The sequence below is a fragment of the Apium graveolens genome, chromosome 8 (genome assembly GCF_009905375.1).
Source record: "Apium graveolens cultivar Ventura chromosome 8, ASM990537v1, whole genome shotgun sequence".
In the NCBI taxonomy this organism is placed as follows: domain Eukaryota; kingdom Viridiplantae; phylum Streptophyta; class Magnoliopsida; order Apiales; family Apiaceae; genus Apium; species Apium graveolens.
This window is the reverse complement of record NC_133654.1, coordinates 98,153,826-98,160,256: the sequence shown is the minus strand read 5'-3', so window position 1 is coordinate 98,160,256 and position 6,431 is coordinate 98,153,826. Positions and strand designations below refer to the sequence as shown.

Genomic DNA, 6,431 nt, shown 5'->3' with positions numbered 1-6,431 from the left:
GCAGAGATCGGTACATACTATGCTTGCTTCATTATGAAGGATGTCTGTTCTCATAGACATTTGTGTGGTGACACTATAGCTAGTATGTAGGTGCTTATTATGGAATAAGTTCACTGAACATGACTCGCACAGCTGAACAACTGATGGAGTTCACTCACGTGTCAGCAGTTGTTCATATAGTGATAGTTGTACAAGTATCCTTAGACTTGAGGTCATCATAGTCATCTTGTGTACACTGAACTGTGCTTTGGTTTAGTTCTTAGTCTCCAGGGACAATTATTAGGGCTCTTCTGGGTATAGGAATTTGTACACGAAGATAGTGTATGATCAATAAAGGATCTACCCCTTCCAGTGAAGGAAGCGAATGTTCAAGGCTGATCCACTTATGCTAGTTCAGGAATCTCTGGCCAGAGTGAATGAAATTAGAAAGGAGTTTCTAATTTGCATAGAACTACGCATAGTAAATGGTAAGCAAGTGATTGAATTAGATAGGCTTGACACGAGATCCATGCCTTGTATTTAATCGGGACATTGTAGGGTAGAAGGAGTTTATTGTACGGTAACTATTCACTGACAGGTTCTTGGTATTCTAAGCAGTGAATTCATATTATCCGGATAGTCGCGATATGTTGAGAAGCATCACTCACGATGTAGAATAAATGTGATTAATTAGTTAATCATATTTAATAAATTAGAGAATTTATATAAATAATGATAAAATAGTTTTATTATTATTTATTTCTACTACCGGCTTAATATTGAACCTACAGGGTCACACCATAAAAGGAGAATGATTTAATGGTGGAGGAATTAATTAATAATGGCTAATAATTATTTATTTATGAAATAAATAATTAATTGGCAAATTTAATAATTGATTAAATGAGATTTAATTGATTATAAATTAATTAAGAAAAGTTCTTAATATTATTAATTAAGGATTTAATTTTTGGAAATTAAATCAAGAGAGAGAATTATTTCTAAAGTATTTAGAAAAAGGATTAATAATTAAAAGGTGTTTTAATTATTAATGAGAATAATAATTGGGATAATAATAATATTTATGGGAAAATTTCAGCTGAAAATTTTGCCTATAAATACACTATTATAGACCCTATTTTATTCGAACCCCATTAGAACCCGAAAACCCAAAAAAGTTTGGAAAACCCAATTCTCTCCACCTCCTTCCTCCTCCTTAACATCGTTTTCTTGGTGGATATCGGTGGAGTGCTTCACACTTGAGGAACAACTGCTAAGGATCTCTGATCGTTGTCTCCGAATTATTTTTAAAGGTTAGATTCGATCCCTCGAATTTTTATTCACGATTTATATGCTTTTATTTGGATTTTGTATGTATAAAAGTGTTTTGCCATGCCCCCGCTGCGTTAAAAATCCAACACACACCCATCATCCGGGAGATCATTCGTGTGGATACCTTCAAGGCGTAGATCGTTCCAGCGACGGGCTACGTGGTGATCATTCAAGACCTCCATCTTTCCATTAACGTAAATCTTCTTGCGGTAAACATACTGAACTACGAATTAAATATTGTTTTTCGCATGGATCCTGCGGAGGGTTTCGATTTTTTAAGGTTTAAATTTACATTTTTCATTGTGTTTATGTGCCAAAACCCTTCATCTCCAACGGAAGATCCCAACATGCACATTAGAGATTTCATCGAGATCTGCGACACTTTCAAGTTCAACAATGTTTCTGAAGATGCTGTGAAGCTAAGGCTTTTCCCGTTCTCACTAAGGGATAAAGCTAAGTGCTGGTTACATTCTCTACCACCAGGTTCTATCACTACTTGGGAGGATCTTGCTCAGAAGTTTCTTACTAAATTCTTCCCTACGGCAAAGACAGCTGCAATCAGGAACGCTCTTACTCAATTTGCGTAGCAAACGGAAGAATCTTTATGTGAAGCTTGGGAGCGCTACAAGGAGATGCTTAGGAAGTGTCCTCATCATGGAATTCCTGATTGGATGATTATCAATTGCTTTTATAATGGGTTGGTAGCACAGTCGAGACCTATGCTCGATGCAGCATCTAGTGGAGCATTATGGGCTAAGAGCTATGATGAAACTTGTGAGCTAATTGAATTAACGGCTGCTAACGCATATCAGAACCCAACTCAGAGGCTACCTCAAGGCAAGGTAGCAGAAATTCTGGAGGTGGATACAGCTACTGCTATAGCTGCTCAACTAAAGGCGTTAATGATGAAAGTGGATTCTTTGGCTAATTATGAAGTTAATCAGATCATTAGTGTGTGTGAGCTTTGTGCTGGTGAGCATGAGACGGAGCAGTGTGCTATATCTAGTGAATCAGCTCAGTATGTGAACAACTTTCAGAGGTCGCAGCAACCAGTTCCTACCACTTGTCATCCTAACCACCGCAATCATCCTTATTTCAGATGGAGCAATAATCAGAATACGGTGCAACAGCCTTATCAGCAGTTTGGAGCAAAGTAATTCAATCCTCTTGGTTTTCAACAACAGTATGTACCAAGACAACAACTCCAACTTCAACAATAATCGCATGGAAATGCCGGTCAAGCGACCAATGAAAAATCTGAATTGGAGGAGTTGAGGCTTATATATAAAAGCCAAGCAGTTTCTATCAAGACTCTGGAGAATCAAATAGGGCAAATTGCCAATGCTTTGTTGAACCGGTAACCAGGAACTCTTCCTAGTGATACCGAAGTTAATCTAGGCAAGAAGGAAGTCAAAGAGTAATTGAAGGCAATCACATTGAGGTCTAGAAAGGTCACGAGCCCCCAAATTCTGGAAGATGAAGATTCTGAAGACTCTGTTCAGAATGCAGGTGCATCTGCACCTTTGCCAATTTCTAAAAACAAGATTGTAGATGAAAAAGTTGTGCAGAAAGATGCCGAGGTGGAACCGAAGAAGAACGCTGTTGAAAGCAATCCTTCTCAGGGTAATACAAGGGATAAACAGGTCTACCCACCTCCGCTATATCCTAAAAGACTTCAAAAGCAGAAGTTTGATAAGCAATTTGCTAAGTTTTTGGAGGTTTTCAAGAATTTGCATATTAACATACCTTTTGTTGAAGCTCTAGAACAGATGCTGAGCTACGCTAAGTTCATGAAGGGTATTTGTTAGTCGCTAAGCACGCTCTAATAATTCACGCAAGTATACGCGATCGTAAGTAATATAGAAATATTTGTAGTTCGTTCCCACAGAGACTGGTTAAATTAACTATGTGATTTATGCACTATGCAACAATGATATGGCTATTATTCAATGCTAAGACGAATAACAATTTGGGTTTTGTTTATACTACGATTAACTATTGAGAATTATACTAGAGAACATTAACAAAAAATTTAAGAGAGTTGAATAATATATGAAATAAACATGGGATTATAACTTCATTAAGTACTTCATTTAATAGCCTTTTCGTTCTCAACCTTAGCATGTAATGGCGATGACACTAATCAGATAACATGAAACTGATAAACGCCAACTTTTGTTGTACAAATACCATATTACCAGACATCCACAAAAGAGAAAGAAGCTGAATAGACACCAATTATGTTGAGACCCTATATGTCTATAGAATTTGACAACATAACGGTTTAATGCACAAGTTAGCTATCGTGAAAATATAGGGCAAGTAAGATGGTTAAAATTACCTACGAATCATGCATAACAATAACACATGAACCTATGCTAGCATGGAAAGTTCTAAATCCTTAAATTCACTGTCACTTCATTAAGAATTAACACGCTATCTTATAAGTTCGCGACGCTCATAAGACGAATAAGCACAACCAATACTAGGTTATCATACAATCACCACACACTAAGGCATCGAAACAAATCAACTAAAGATATCCATAAATAAATCCGCTAGAACCCCATGATAACGATTAGCCCATAATCGAACTCATCATCAACGTGGGTTCCGATGAAAGCATGGTATAATAAACGTAGTCTTTATAAACAAATAATAAACAAAGTACGTAATCCAAAGTATTAGGTTCAACAAAACAAGAAACGAGCATCGAAGATTACAACTTAGAACAAAGATTCAAAAGAATAAACTAGATCTTCTTCGCTTTCGTTGAATTATGCTATAGGTCTTCTTGTCGTCTTCTCCTTAAGCTCCGTTATATAAAACGTCTTTTTATTGTCTTTAAATAGCACCCAAATTAATACAAAAGCCCAGAAAAACAGTCTTCTAATTCAAACAGGAAACTGGATTCCCGACCTGGCACGACCGCGCACTTCACCAGCGCGGGCGCGCTGACATTCTGTTTCTCTAGCACGGCCGCGTGCTAGCACAACGCGGGCAGACCGGTCTTCTAGAAAAACTGGAATTGCCTTTTTTTAGTATTGCAATGAGTTGGTCTTCACGAGCCTTTATTCCTTGGACACCATCCTAACACCATATTAGTATCAAGTCAATGTTAATTCACCTGAATCCCGGATTAATGCCTGAAATGCAAAAACACTAGAAAACACATTAAAACACCAACAACTTGAGTACAAATACACCAATTCAAATCTTAATTGAGCGTTATAAAGTGTCATAAATGCCACTCAACATACCCCCAAACTTGAATTGATGCTTGTCCTCAAGCATAAACAGACTTAAAGAACAAGAAATAAAAATACATTAATGCAACTAAATGAATGCAATGATCCCCAATAGAATAACTAAACCAATCAACAAACAACATCTCAACAAATGCAGTTATTCGCATAAAGATCAATCAAAACTTACAAATCAACCTACAAACTAGAGACGTGCGTGTGTGCAAATGCTTACAGATATACTATCGCAACTAGATCAATAATCATGACTCACTACTCATCAAATCAATCGCAAGGTTATAAATAAAATAAAATCTAGACTAAAAATAACTTATAACACTTCAATTCTTATATTGGAGCTTTACATGGACTCATGCTTTTATTCACAACACAAAAACAACATAATTATGCTTATTTGATCGTGCAATGAGTGAGGTCCATAAAAGACTTATACAATAGTACCCATGTAACGAGCGTTAGGTTAACGGATCCCGGACTATAAAAGCCTTAGGTCACTAGGCACAAAGTCGCCTAAGTACTTAATAACTCGAATACTAAAGAGCCCACTCGTGATCAGTTATACATAACACTGATATAGTATTTTTTCTTCTTTTTTTTCTTTTTTTTCACAAATTTCTGAACAAGTGTGTTTCACTCCATCTCGTTCAACCTTAGACTACTCATATAAAATGAGCTGGCTACTAGCCATTTGACACCTAGCCACAACAACTAGCAATGAAATCTAATTTTCTACAATTTTTAGAAATCCATGTTATTTTATCATTAAGAGAATATTCTAAATTGTAAATATAAACAAGCGATTAAACCTCGATAAACAAGCAAACCATGATCATGATCTAGTACTCAAGCAACCTATAAGACTTAGTGAAGTACAATTGTCTCTAGTATGCAAATCAATTCGACAAGACTTAATATTACTAAATACGATATCACTACACTAGCATCAATATCACAAATTAATCAGAAAAATCATCTAAGGGATGATGTTATTATGCAAATGCATGAACTATATGAACAAACTATCATAAAAACTACAAAAATAATAAAAAAAACTACATGGCATGGCAAAATATGCAACTATATGCACTAAACTATCATGAATATGCAAATTATATGCGACTCACACAAAACATATTCCTTTAACTACTACCTTCAAACTTAAAATGTTCACTGTCCTCAGTGAAGGTAATAGTAGGGAATCAGGCATACCTACTCGGAATCAGGATCCTCACCCCCAACGGGTGGAGTGTCAGGCGTGTCTGGAGGTGGATACACGGAATCCTTACCAAATATTGGCCACTGGATGTCAACACATGTGGCTCTAAATCCAGTCCCTAGTGCCTGGGTGAGATCACGTGCAAACCGACTATGGATGTCATGCATCGCATCCATCCTCCTCGCTAGACGCCTATACTGTATCGTGCTCATACCAACTCCAATATCTTTTCATGCTTCCTCCTGCTCCTGTTACGATGGACAAGCCTTCTCACCCAACTGAGATCTCCATGCAGTCCTACTCGACTGAGCTGCCCAGTAGCTGGCCTCCCACCAGGTAGATGGTCAAAAGAATATCGAAGCCCCTTCAAATCAGGCTTGCCTCCATCCCACTCTTGCATCGTCACCAAAGTGGTGCTGTCAATTGGAGCACTCAGAATCTGGAGCTGCTCGTGTGCTGGCCAATGGACACCAACTGCTACACACAGCTTCGTCACAACGGATGCATAGGGTATAGACCCTGTAGTACTCCCTCGCAAAAATCTCAGAATACCCTGATAGATCACCATCCCAAGGTCCATATAGTCACCCTGAAGAATCCCCCACAACAGCCGTGCACGCTCCACAGTCACATCATGC

At 37.6% G+C, this 6,431-nt stretch overlaps 1 non-coding gene across 1 annotated transcript; it reads right to left on the bottom strand.

Moving 5' to 3' along the window:
• Positions 1–1,865: 1,865 nt before the first annotated feature.
• On the bottom strand, positions 1,866–1,972 carry LOC141682174 (small nucleolar RNA R71). The gene has a single exon (XR_012559575.1). It is a non-coding gene; the product is annotated as a small nucleolar RNA R71 (small nucleolar RNA).
• Positions 1,973–6,431: the final 4,459 nt, after the last annotated feature.